General features: G+C 42.6%; 2 protein-coding genes across 5 annotated transcripts in view; one reads left to right on the forward strand and one right to left on the reverse strand.

The window, feature by feature from the left end:
* PDCD1LG2 (programmed cell death 1 ligand 2) overlaps positions 1 to 10,424 on the reverse strand; it is a 60,544-nt gene extending 50,120 nt beyond the window's left edge. The window contains exon 1 of one of the 2 annotated variants that reach the window (XM_015117664.3): positions 9,820 to 10,424. The gene's annotated coding sequence lies outside the window, so the exon portion shown is untranslated. 2 annotated transcript variants of the gene reach the window in all.
* PLGRKT (plasminogen receptor with a C-terminal lysine) overlaps positions 1 to 13,063 on the forward strand; it is a 258,541-nt gene that overhangs the window by 103,719 nt on the left and 141,759 nt on the right. The window lies entirely within an intron of this gene.

Genomic DNA, 13,063 nt, shown 5'->3' on the forward strand with positions numbered 1-13,063 from the left:
CAATTTATCTACTTTTTTCTTTTATTGTTGTGCTTTAGGTGTCACATCTAAGAAACCATGGCCTAGTCAAGGTCACAAGATTTACATCTGTATTTTCTGCTAAGATAAATATAAATGGAGCAATTGTACAACTGGATGTCCACATGCAAAAGAACAAATTTGGAGCCTTACCTCATACCATAAACAAAAGTTAAACAAAATGGATCAAAAACCTAAATATAAGAACTTTAGTTCCAAATTTGTTCTATTGATCATGGGCATGCAGTTGTGCCTGTACAGTTTGTTGATGAAATTATTCTTTCCTTATTGAACTGTATTGGCACCCTTGCAAAACAATAATTGATCATATATATAAGGATGTAGTTCTGGACTCTTGATTCTATTTTATTGAACTATATGTCTATCCTATGTCAGTACCACACAGTCTTGATTACTGTAGTTTTGTAGTAAGTTTTGAAATTGGAAAGTGTGAGTCCTCCAACTTTGTTAGTCTTTTTCAAGATTTTTTTTTAGGGGGCTATTCTGGCTTCCTTATATTTTCAAATGAATTTTAGGGTCAACTTGCTCATTTCTGCAGACAAAGGAAGCTGGAATTTTGGTAGGGACTGCATTGAATCCATAGATCAATTTGGGGGAATACAGCCAGCTAAATAATATTTAGTCTTCCAATTCATGAATACAGTATGTCTTTCCTTTATTTAGGCTTTCTATAGTTTGAAAAAAGACCTGAGGGAACTGCTGACAGGCTGGATATATAGTTTGAGAAAAATAGAGAAATTAGGAAAATTCCTAAGTTTGGGGCTTGAGTCACTAGGGCAATGGAGATGCTATTTATTAAAATGAAGAAGCCTGAGGGAGAAGCAAATTATGGAAGGGGAAAAAGAGTTGTTTGGTGTAGATTTGGTTTGAAATGCCTATTAGATATCCAAGTGGAGGTGTTTAGTAGGCAGTTGGGGTAGAGATGTAAATTTAGGAGTCATCAATGCGGAAGTGTTAAAGATTTAAAGTCATGGATATCTGCATTACATCACATATGGAAAGATAGGAAAGGGAGTGCCCAAGGACTGAGACATGGGATATTTCAACATTTATTGATCTTTGTGAGGAGAGGTTACCAGCAGAGAAGACTGAGAGGAAGGATACAAAGACAAATGGCAGTGTGTATTATCCATGCATTTTATTTTCTGTATCCTGATGCTTTGACACTTGGGGCCTTGCTGACCCTGAAGGGACTGCCCCTCCCAGGGTTAGCCAATTCTAACCTCTAAGAGAGGGTAAACCACTTGCTCATGAGCACACCTTTCAAATGCAAACCAACCCATTCCAGAGCCCATACCAACAACTGCCTCATTTATTGGAGGCTTTCACATTCCCAACACTATGCACCTGCCCTAATCACCTCAGGGCCAAGTACCAAAAGACTAGGGAGAGCCCCTATGCCCCAGAGCCTGCTGAAATTATTCATATTAGCTAATCCTAACTCCACTCACCCTGCCTCACACATTTCTTCCTGTTGAAACCACAATAAAGATCTTGCCCACCCCCTACCCCCCTCCCAGCTGACCCTGGTGTTTCCCCATGTGGCCCCTTGTGGCATGGTGTGCTCCCTTCTCTTGGGATCTGTGAGTTCAACATACTTTTTTCAATGGCAGTCATTTCCTGATATGTTGACCTCACCATACCTAAATAATAATAAAACCTATATTTTAAAACACAGGGCTACAAAGGAGTGATCAGTAGAGCCAAATACTCTTGAGAGTTGCATTTAGCAGTATGGAGGTCATGGATGATCCTGACAAGCACAGTATCGGCGAGTTTTGTACAGATGAAAGCTTGAATAGGTTCAAAAGAGAATGGGTAAAGATGTGGTGACAAATATAGGCAACTCTCTCAAGAAGAGTGCTATAGAAAGGAGAAGAGAAATGAGTCAGTAGCTAGAGGGAAATGTAAGGTCCTCAGTGAGCTGTATTCTTGTTTTTATTTTAGAAAGGGAGATCTTAGTGCTTTCCACAGGGAAATGCTCATGTCATCCCTTAGCTTGACCTGAAGATACCTTTCCTTATCAAAATGCAAATATATCCAAGAAAGGTATCATCTTAAGCTGCACGAACAGGCCTGGCACTTGCCAGCATTCTTATTTTTAAATCATGAAAGGACAGCAGGTAACAGGTCTAGCAACAGAAAAGACTCCTGGATCACCCGCCACTGGCTTTAACTTCCCGTTCTTCCTTGCCCTTCCACAGGGACTTTCCTGGCACACTGTCTCCTTGAGCAAACTGAGGAACAGACACTGTTATAAAGATACTTTCCAACAAGTAGCTTCCTTTCCTACTAATCCTCCTCTAGGGAAAATATGGTTTATGAAATGGGTAAGAGCTCAGGCTCTAAAAATCAGACACATCTGGGTTTAATCCTGGTTTTACAGATTGTAAGCCTCTAACACCTTGGACAAATTTTGAAAAGTCTTTGTGCTTTGTTTTCCTATTACGCTAATAGTAACAACACCCACCTTAAGCTAGAATCTTGGGGGTCATCTTAGACCTCTGCATTTCTCATCTCACAAATATGGTCCATCCCCTACTCCTGCTAATTCTCCCTCCTGGATACTTTTTGCATGATGGCTCTCCTTTCTTCCACCCCACTGCCATCACCTTAATTCAGCTTCTTATCATTTCTTCTCATACCATAGCAGAGCCTTCTTACTGCTATTTTTACCTTCTAGTCTTGCCTTCCTCTGCTCCATCCTCCACTTATTGAGGTGAAGGACAAGAACCTTGAAGTCATCTTGAGTCCTTTCTTTTCTCATTCTACGTCTGATTCATTAACAAACCCTATTGGCCCTTCCTTCAAATATATCCAGAATCTGACCATTTCTCACCAGCTCCACTGCTTCCATATCAGTCAGAGTCATTGTCATCTCTCATGGTGATTTCTGCAGTAGTCTGACAACTGGATTCTGATTCCAATTTTGCCTTCCTGCAGTTGATTCTGCAGCCAGAGTGGTTTTTAAAAAATAAAAGTCAAACCATATCTGCTTAAAACCTTCTAATGGCTCAACATTTCACTCAGTGTAAAACCCAGTTTTTTCAATAGCCAAGACAAGAGGGCCCTCTGTCTTGGACCCCATGCTTTAGAGGACCCCACTGTGCCCATCTTTCTTCCTGAGGATAAGGTGTTTGCAAGGCTGAGAGGTGTTATCTGGAGCCTTTGACCTACCAACCACTATCCATTGCAGTCTGTCCTTGAAACACTGGAATTCCCAGTCTGAATGGCCTTAAGCCTACTTCCAGGCCTGTGTGGCTTCTTCCACAGATCCAATCCCTAAGGGAGGACCTTGCTGCCAGTGTACATGTGCCTCTACCTGGACACTTTCATTGTTCTTTCTCCTGAGACTGTCTTACGTAAAATTGCAAGAGCACTCCAACCCTACCCCAGCATTCCCAACAATCCTCAGTTATCTTTTATTCCCCAAATCTGTCATTACCATCTAATATACCATATAGGCCTCTCTCTGTTGCCCAGGCTGGAGTCAGTGGCACAATCATAGCTCACAGTGATGGCAGCACCTGCCCATTTAGAGTAGCTGCAGCAGGGGAGGTGTGGCCAGGGGAGCCAAGAACAGGTGGGAGTCCCACCCCCTACTGAGTTGGCAGGGTGGGAGCCCCATGCTCCCAGGTACCACTGCAGCTGCCCAGCTGTGGCTTTGGACCCAGGCATCTGTATTCTCAGGGGCCCAGGAAGTCCCCTGCTCCCACGAGCTTGAAGGTGGCTGCTCCCGCTCCCTGGCCTCTCCCCAATCCTGGCGACTGCTACTGGGTGAAGCAAAGTTGTAGACAAGCCTAGGTGCTGTCACAACCTCGCCAGGCATGTGGGTGCTCAGGGTGGTGCTGACACACTAGCCCCCTGCTGCCTCGACCTCTTCCGGATGTTGAGTGCTGACAAGCACAGGAGGGAGGCTGAGCAGGGGCTGAGGGTGGCTCAGGGCAGGCCTGCAGGCACCCCTTGGCACGAACAGCCTGGGTGTCATGGACAGTATGTTGATGGCAAGAGGCAGACAGGTTCCTTGGCAGAAAGGGGTTAGGTCCCTGGTGAAACCCAACCTTCAAGCCAGGGATGGCCCAAAGCCTGGGGGCCAGGTTGCCAATTGTGGGTGGAGTCTACAGCCTGTGGTAAGAACTTACAGTGCTTTGTCTGGGCCCTTCCATGGCTGCCCATGGGCCAATCAGCACACGCTTTCTCCCTTCTGAGCCTGTAAAAACCCTGGACTCGGCCGGGCGCAGTGGTTCATGCCTATAATCCCAGCACTTTGGGAAGCCAAGGCCAGCGAATCACGAAGTCAGGAGTTTGAGACTAGCCCTGGCCAACATGGCGAAACCCTGTCTCTACTAAAAATACAAAAAATTTAGCTGGGTGTGGTGGCGGGCACCTGTAATCCCAGCTACTTGGGAGGCTGAGGCAGGAGAATCGCTTGAATCCAGGAGGCAGTGGTTGCAGTGAGCTGAGATCGCGCCACTGTACTCCAGCCCTGGTGACAGAGTGAGACTCCATCTCAAAAAAGCAAAACAAACAAACAAACAAAAAAACCTGGACTCAGCCAGACTTGAACAGACATTGGGACTACCAGTTGTGGGAAGGAGCTGCTTACTTCAGGTCTCCTCTCTCTTTCTCTCTCTCTCTCCCCCCACCCCCCCCCCGCCCCCATCTGATGGAGTCTTGCTATCTCACCCAGGCTGGAGTGCAGTGGTGTCATCTCAGCTAACTGCAACCTCGCCTCCCGGGTTCAAGTGATTCTCCTGCCTCAGTCTCCTGAGTAACTGGGACAACAGGCATGCACAACTGTGCCTGGCTAATTTTTCATATTTTTAGTACAGACGGGGTTTCACCGTCTTGGCCAAGCTGGTCTCAAACTCCTGACCTTGTGATCTACCCGCCTCGGCCTCTCAAAGTGCTGGGATTACAGGTGTGAGCCACCTTGCCCGGCTTGGGTCTCCTCAACTCTCTGGGATGACCTGCCTGTGGTAAGGAGCTATCCATTGTGGGTCTCCTCTCTGCTGAGAGCTGAACACTCGTTGGGACCACCTGCCACTTTGGGTCTCCTGAAAGCTCCTGTTCTGTCACTCATTGAAGCCCCTCTCTGCCTTGATCACCCTCCAGTTGTCCGCATACCTCATTTTTTCTGGACAAGGGACAAGAACTCAGGACCTGCCGAATGGTGGACTGAAAGAGCTGTAACACCAACACTTCTTTAGCTGAATGAGCATTGTGCTGACTTTTCTCCAGGAAACAAAATGAACATGTTCAAACAACCATGTGACCTCTTTAGTCTCCCCTTTTAAAATTCGCTTGTGTTTTGTAAATACATTTCTTGATGTCTATTCCTATGTGGCTGTCCATTTTCATCTTAATAGTATTGGGCGGAGTTAGAAACTAGAAATCAACAAGTTCTCTAATATCTGGGTCTCTTGACCAAACCACAGGTAGTGAACAGAAATGCTTATGGGAACTTGGATAAGGTATGTAAAAAATACTTTGCAAGTGGTAAACATTCTTCACATTCATTGTCGTTATCACTTATAAGGGTGGTAATCTTTGGTCTAAAAATCCCATGAATTCCTGTATGACCACTCCTCTCACTAACTTCAATAAGATCTCACCTGGTAAAAATCTACCCATTTTTTAAGACTCACTCAGGGCCACTTCCTTCAAAAATCCTCCCCTGAGATTCCCAAGCAAATGTCTGCAGAACTATTGTGCCTTTCAGGATATTTCTTGTCTGCTTTGTATTTATCAGTTCATACTCAATTTTGATCTTATTTTGTCTTTTTTTTTTTTTTTCTTTAGAGACTAGGTCTCACTCATTGCCCAGCCTGGAGTGTAGTGGCTATTTACAGGTGTGATCATAGAGCACTGCAGCCTCAAATTCCTGGCCTCAAGCAAACTCTGGCTTCAAGTGATCCTCCTGCCCCAGCCTCCCAAGTAGCTGGGACTATAGTTGTGGGCTACCTTGCCCAGCTTATTCTGCTTATTTCTACATAAAAGTATCAATTTACTCAATTGCATTAGGAAGTTGTATCTTTCCAGAGAAATCAAGGAAACATCTGTAAATTCTGGGGATAAGTTCGTAAACAGAAAAATGAGGAAATTTTTTTTCAAGCAAAATTTGCAAGAGGATCAAAAATGATAGTAGGTTCTAGCAGTTTCACTTCTTGGTTGCTATAGGCCTAGTTTCTTGCCATTTCTACTGTTTGTGGAGATCTATTCCAAATTGATAGATGAAATACAAATAATTGTAGTGCTGAAGCTTTAATGATCTCTTTCTTTTATTCAAAACATTTACTTGGTATTTACTATGTGCCAAGCTCTAGTATACAAAGGTGAATAAGACACAGCCAGTGCTTTTATGGAATTCTCTGGTCTGTGCAATAAGTGAGGCATAGACATTCTATGAAAATATCTCAAGAATCCTAGCAAATCATTCCTTTGTGTAATAATAACCAGCCTAAAGGATCATGTTTGTAAAATACTTCATTATTTGCTAAATACTGACAGTCTTATCCCATTTGCCTCTTCCCTCTCCCAGTGTCTAGTAGAGCCCTGGTTATCCATACCTAGATAAATACATACCCAATTGATCTGAAATACCTGAACTAACCACTGTTTTGAAGCCAAGTGTCTAAGACAGTAATTGTAATTAGCAATGTCTGAACATAATCTGAATTTGAATGCCTTTGGGCAAGTTATGCAGAGTTTGCCCCAGGTCCTACCATTCTCCATTGTATTAGACCTAGATGGATTCACTTATTTTTGTTGCCTGCCAAACCTAATGGGTATTTGAGTTTTGGGGGGATCTTAGAGCCAGTACTCTGCTTTCATAGGTATATGAGTAATTATTTGATCTCTAAACCATTTGTGGCATGGATAGACTACCAGTAGCCTTAAGATGCTATTCTACTGAATTTAATGGAGCACTTAAGTTCAAATTAAATCTCAATTTTGTAAGCAATAAACAACGAGTTCCCACTTTTTATAAGCCTTTATATTAGAAAGTTGTGAGAATTCATAGAAGAATCCATCATTGGAGAATTCCTAGAGGGTTTCCTCTAAAAAAGGGCCCTTGCCCTTAAAGACATTGTACAATAATTGGAAGGTTAAAACTCTCATACATGAAAAATAGTAAAACTGATATAAAACAAGTGATAAAATTGCAAAAGCCCTAGAAGTTGACTAGAGGAAGGGAGACTTCCCAGAGGGGTAGGATTTGAACTGGGCCTTTGAAGCACTGGTAGGATTTGGGGTTGAAGCTATTCTAAAGGGCACTGCATAGCTGACTCAGAAGCAGTCTCAGAGGTGCAAATGCACAGGCATGTTGAGGGGACAATGAACAGAGTAATTTGGCTGGACACTTAGGTTGAGAATGTCAAGGGCTTAATGCCAGGTAGAGCTGCCAATGGGTAGATAGTGGCAGTCACTCAAAAAACAGAGTGACAATACCAAAGGAGTATCTGAAAAAGATTAAATATAATTTTTTTTTCAGTATAGAATTGAGGGTGGATGGAATTGGCAGACAGCCACTCAATTAGGGAGTCACTGTATTCGTCTAGATGTTTGGTAACAGGGCCCTAACTTCAGGTCAGAAAAAGGAAGCAAGGAAGAGAAAGAAGAAATATATAAGACAATTGACAAAACAATTCACTACTGATCAGCCATGCAAAAGAGACAAAGAGAAAAGCAACAAGATTGACTGTGGTTTTAAGGCCAGATCAGCAAGACAATATTGGAGCCATGGGGGAGCAAGGGGTGGCAGGGAGAAATAGAAGATCAGGAGCTGATTTTAGAGGGAAGACAGTAAGTTTGGTTTTAGTCTGGGCAAGGCATAAGTGTTCCAAAAAATTATAGGTCCAGAGTTTGGGACAAAATTTAGGGCTAAAGATAAGGAAGTTATTTCTAATATGGAAATGTTAGTTGATATTGAGGAATGAACGAACCATCTGATGGGGAGAATATAAAAAGAAAGAAAGATTATAAAGAAAAGATCTGAACTCAGGAATGTCCCAAAATTTGGAGAGTGTGAACAGAGGACCAGTGAAGAAGGCAGAGACAAGGTGGTCAGAAGAGTATCAGAAGCTCCTCCAGAGCAGTACTTCTGAGGCAACGCAGGAAAATCCCTCAAAGCAGGGGCAGTTCATCATAGGGAGCTGTGAAGACTAAGAACTGGAAGTCAGCCCACAGGTGTGTTAGAAACAGCTGGAAGGCATCAGAGGTACTGGGGCTAGATAACCTTTCAGATGCCTTTGTCTATCCTGGACTTCTGTGGATTGATTTGAAGGTTATCAAGCCCAGCTACAGTGGAGCAGGGTGTGGCATGAGAAGGTGATACTGCAGTTGCCCCTTTGCAGAGTAACCCAAGTATGCAACAATTAAGACATATGACACATTTGGACATTAGTATGTGGAATTAAAATGACACACAACAATCTATGGGTTGCTGTCCAATGTATTGTAAAGCAAATATACTCTGAAGCATGACCCATAATACTATCTCTACCATCTCCTTTTTCAAATCAGCCTCAAACTTCCCCCTGTCCATTACACAAACATTTCATTTCTAGTGATTCTCCTGACATTTCATCACATAAATCCATTTGACAATTCGGCAAGCACCCAATAAGCACTTATGTGTATTGCCAGGCACTGCACTAGCAACTTGGGACTCAGAGAACCTTAAAGGTGTGCTTCTTGCCTGTGAGGAGCTCCAGTTCAATGGAAAAGCTCACAAACAGGAGAAATCTGGGGAGAAGACACCCTGAAGCAGCAGACAACAAAGAGCCTGCTGATGGGGAGAGCTCAAGTAATGAAGGCACATAGATCAGGTTCCAGTGGCAAGAGCAGCAGGAGCAGGATTGTTCATCCACTCATAGAATCTTAGGCTTGGAAAGGAGCTTGGAGGACATCCAGGCCAACTCCGTATTTGACTCTGATACAACTGTCTCATTACTGCTCACACTGAATATTTTTACTCTGCATTTTGTCAGTTTAGGTCTCTCACTCCCTGCCCCTCAGAGCCGTAGTATTTTAGGGTTAAAAGTCCTGATTAGTCGGTAATGTCAGTCAAGCTTAGCCTCTCCACCTCCATCTCCTCCACATGAACCCATTGTCATTGTTCTTCTACTCAGTGCACCCAGGTGCTGAGCAATCAGTAGCAATTATTGCAGTTCTCTTTAATTTTTCTACCTTTTCTCTGATCATTTTATATGGAAAAAATAAGCCTTTCCATAGTCCCCAAATCATGCTTTTGTTCAGTAATGATTACCTCTACAAGTTATTAAGATAATAGTTTTGGGTTTTTTGTTTTTGTTCCCCCGCCCCCACCCCCGCACCAACAGCTGACTCTTAGGCATAGCTTGTAAACAAAGACCAGCCTGGAGTGATCACTGTCTGCTAAATGGATAATCACAAACAGATGTCAGTCATAGGAAAACAGATTTTTAAGTTCTTCACCATTAAGCCTCTGAAAACTCTAAGCTGAGAGACAATCTTAAGAATAGTTAAATTATTTTACAGTGCACATATTTGATGCAGAAAATATCTCACCTTATAAAAGTGAGCAACAAGAATAATATGCATAGGGACAAGTGAGAGAAATCTGGGGGCAGGAGGACATTAGCTTATATGTGCCCCTCAGCACAATTTCTGAGGCAGAATGTCTCTTGCCTCAAATGGTGTGGAGAGAAAGTAGGCCACCCTTTCCCCACCCTGGCAGCCTCATCATGGTCCACAACATAAACAGTATGAGAGTATCTCAACCCACTCGTTACTCACATGAGGACTTGTCGCAGCTCCACAGGTAAAGATGCAAAAGAAAACAACAAAAAACAGTTGCTGTTTGTGTTAGATTTCCTGATAGTAGCCACCAAAATGAACAGCCAAAAGGAAAAACAAAACCATCAACATGCAGTAGCTCCTAACCCAGGATTCTTTCTAGCTGGACATATGAGGATGGGTGACAAAAAAGCACTCAGAATTTGGCGTTAAGATATATTCACTGAGAGAAGAAAAATTGTTCATTCAGTTTAAAGTTTGCCATAACATGAGAGTGAGTCAAACAAGAACTAGTTCTGAGGAACTGACGAAAGCCTGGCTTATTTGGAAAGTTTTGGTTTTGCTTTTAGCAGTTTGTCTTGAATGGGATTGCATTTCTGATTTGGCTCTCGGCTTAGCTATGGTTGGTGTTTAGGAATACTAGTGATTTTTGTATGTTCATGTGGGATCCTGAAACTTTGCTGAAGTTTATCAGCTGAAGGAGCTTTTGGGCTGAGACTATGGGATTTTCTAGATATAAAATTATGTCATCTGCAAACATGGGTAGTTTGACTTCCTCTCTTCCCTCTTGGATGCCTTTTCTTTCTTTCTCTTGCCTGATTGCTCTGGCCAGGACTTCCAATAGTATGTTGAATAGGAGTGGTGAGAGAGGGCAGCCTTGTCTTGTACCGGTTTTTAAGGGGCATGCTTCCAGCTTTTGCCCCTTCAGTGAGATGTTGGCCATGGGTTCATCATAGATGGCTCTTACTATTTTCAGGTATGTTCCTTCAATACATAGTTTGTTGGGAGTTTTTTTTTTTTTTTTTTTTTTTAACATCCCTTGAGAGTTTTTAGCACCCTTTATTTCCCTCTCTTTCCACTATTCTTAAATGTGCTCCAGCTTCTCCAGTGTCCCTGGAGCACATTTAGGAATAGGGGAAAGGGACGGAATGAAGAATATCAGCATGTCTTAGTGCTGTGCCAGGAAATTTACTCATTTCCTAGGGCTTCTGTAACACATGACCTCAAGTCCTTGGCACTCCCTGACTTATAGTTGCATCACTCCAATCTCTGCCTCCATATTCAAATAACTTTCTTTTCTGTGTGTATCTCTATATTCCTCTCCTCTTATGAGGATACCATCTGTTGGATTAGTGCCCACCCTAATGCAGTATGACCTCATTTAGACTACATCTGCATAGACCCTATTTCCACATAAAGTCACATTCTGAGGTCCTCAGTAGACACGAATTTGGGGGGAACATTATTCAACCAACCTCACTTCATTTCATAGTGCCTCATTTCATTCTCAGTGCAATGTGTGGTTTAGAGTTAGACCCGTTTTACACATGAGAAAACAGGACCAAGATCAAGCAAAGTTACCTTAGTTGCATGGCTGAATTTGAACTCTGACCTTGGTGGCCCCACTATACCCTGAGGCTTGTGACTGGTGAGATTAAAACCACATTGCAAGAAAAGGCCAACTTGAATATAGGCCTGAATGATCAATCCTTCTCCTGCTGCCTTCTGCCCTTTTCCTTGTGCTTGTAGGGGTAGGATCAGCAGAGATGTGGGGCTGAACACTCAGACAGAGGATTTTTTCTTTTCTTTTCTTTTCTTTTTATTATTATTATACTTTAAGTTCTAGGGTACATGTGCATAATGTGCAGGTTTGTTACATATGTATACTTGTGCCATGTTGGTGTACTGCACCCATCAACTCATCAGCACCCATCAACTCGCCATTTACATCAGGTATCACTCCCAATGCAATCCCTTCCCCCTCCCCCCCCATGATAGGCCCTGGTGTGTGATGTTCCCCTTCCCAAGTCCAAGTGATCTCATTGTTCAGTTCCCACCTATGAGTGAAAACATGCAGTGTTTACTTTTCTGTTCTTGTGATAGTTTGCTGAAAATGATGGTTTCCAGCTGCATCCATGTCCCTACAAAGGACACAAACTCATCCTTTTTTATGGCTGCATAGTATTCCATGGTGTATATGTGCCACATTTTCTTAATCCAGTCTGTCACTGATGGACATTTGGGTTGATTCCAAGTCTTTGCTATTGTGAATAGTGCCGTAATAAACATACGTGTGCATGTGTCTTTATAGCAGCATGACTTATAATCCTTTGGCTATATACCCAGTAATGGAATGGCTGGGTCATATGGTACTTCTAGTTCTAGATCCTTGAGGAATCGCCATACTGTTTTCCATAATGGTTGAACCAGTTTACAATCCCACCAACTGTGTAAAAGTGTTCCTATTTCTCCACATCCTCTCCAGCACCTGTTGTTCCCTGAGTTTTTAATGATTGCCATTCTACCTGGTGTGAGATGGTATCTCATTGTGGTTTTGATTTGCATTTCTGATGGCCAGTGATGATGAGCATTTTTTCATGTGTCTGTTGGCTGTATGAATGTCTTCTTTTGAGAAATGTCTGTTCATATCCTTTGCCCAATTTTTGATCAGGTTGTTTTTTTCTTGTAAATTTGTTTGAGTTCTTTGTAGGTTCTGCATATTAGCCCTTTGTCAGATGAGTCGATTGCAAAAATGTTCTCCCATTCGGTAGGTTGTCTGTTCACTCTGATGGTAGTTTCTTTTGCTGTGCAGAAGCTCTTTAGTTTAATTAGATCCCATTTGTCAATTTTGGCTTTTGTTGCCGTTGCTTTTGGTGTTTTAGACATGAAGTCCTTGCCCATGCCTATGTCCTGAATGGTATTACGTAAGTTTTCTTCTAGGGTTTTTATGGTATTAGGTCTAACATTTAAGTCTCTAATCCATCTTGAATTAATTTTTGTATAAGGAGTAAGGAAAGGATCCAGTTTCAGCTTTCTACTTATGGCTAGCCAGTTTTCCCAGCACCATTTATTGAATAGGGAATCCTTTCCCCATTTCTTGTTTCTCTCAGGTTTGTCAAAGATCAGATGGCTGTAGATGTGTGGTATTATTTCTGAGGACTCTGTTCTGTTCCATTGGTCTATATCTCTGTTTTGGTACCAGTACCATGCTGTTTTGGTTACTGTAGCCTTGTAGTGTAGTTTGAAGTCAGGTAGCATGATGCCTCCAGCTTTGTTCTTTTGACTTAGGATTGTCTTGGCAATGCGGGCTCTTTTTTGGTTCCATATGAACTTTAAAGCAGTTTTTTCCCATTCTGTGAAGAAAGTCATTGGTAGCTTGATGGGGATGGCACTGAATCTATAAATTACCTTGGGCAGTATGGCCATTTTCACGATATTGATTCTTCCTATCCATGAGCATGGT

This window comes from Macaca mulatta, chromosome 15 (assembly GCF_049350105.2).
Source record: "Macaca mulatta isolate MMU2019108-1 chromosome 15, T2T-MMU8v2.0, whole genome shotgun sequence".
NCBI classification, from domain to species: domain Eukaryota; kingdom Metazoa; phylum Chordata; class Mammalia; order Primates; family Cercopithecidae; genus Macaca; species Macaca mulatta.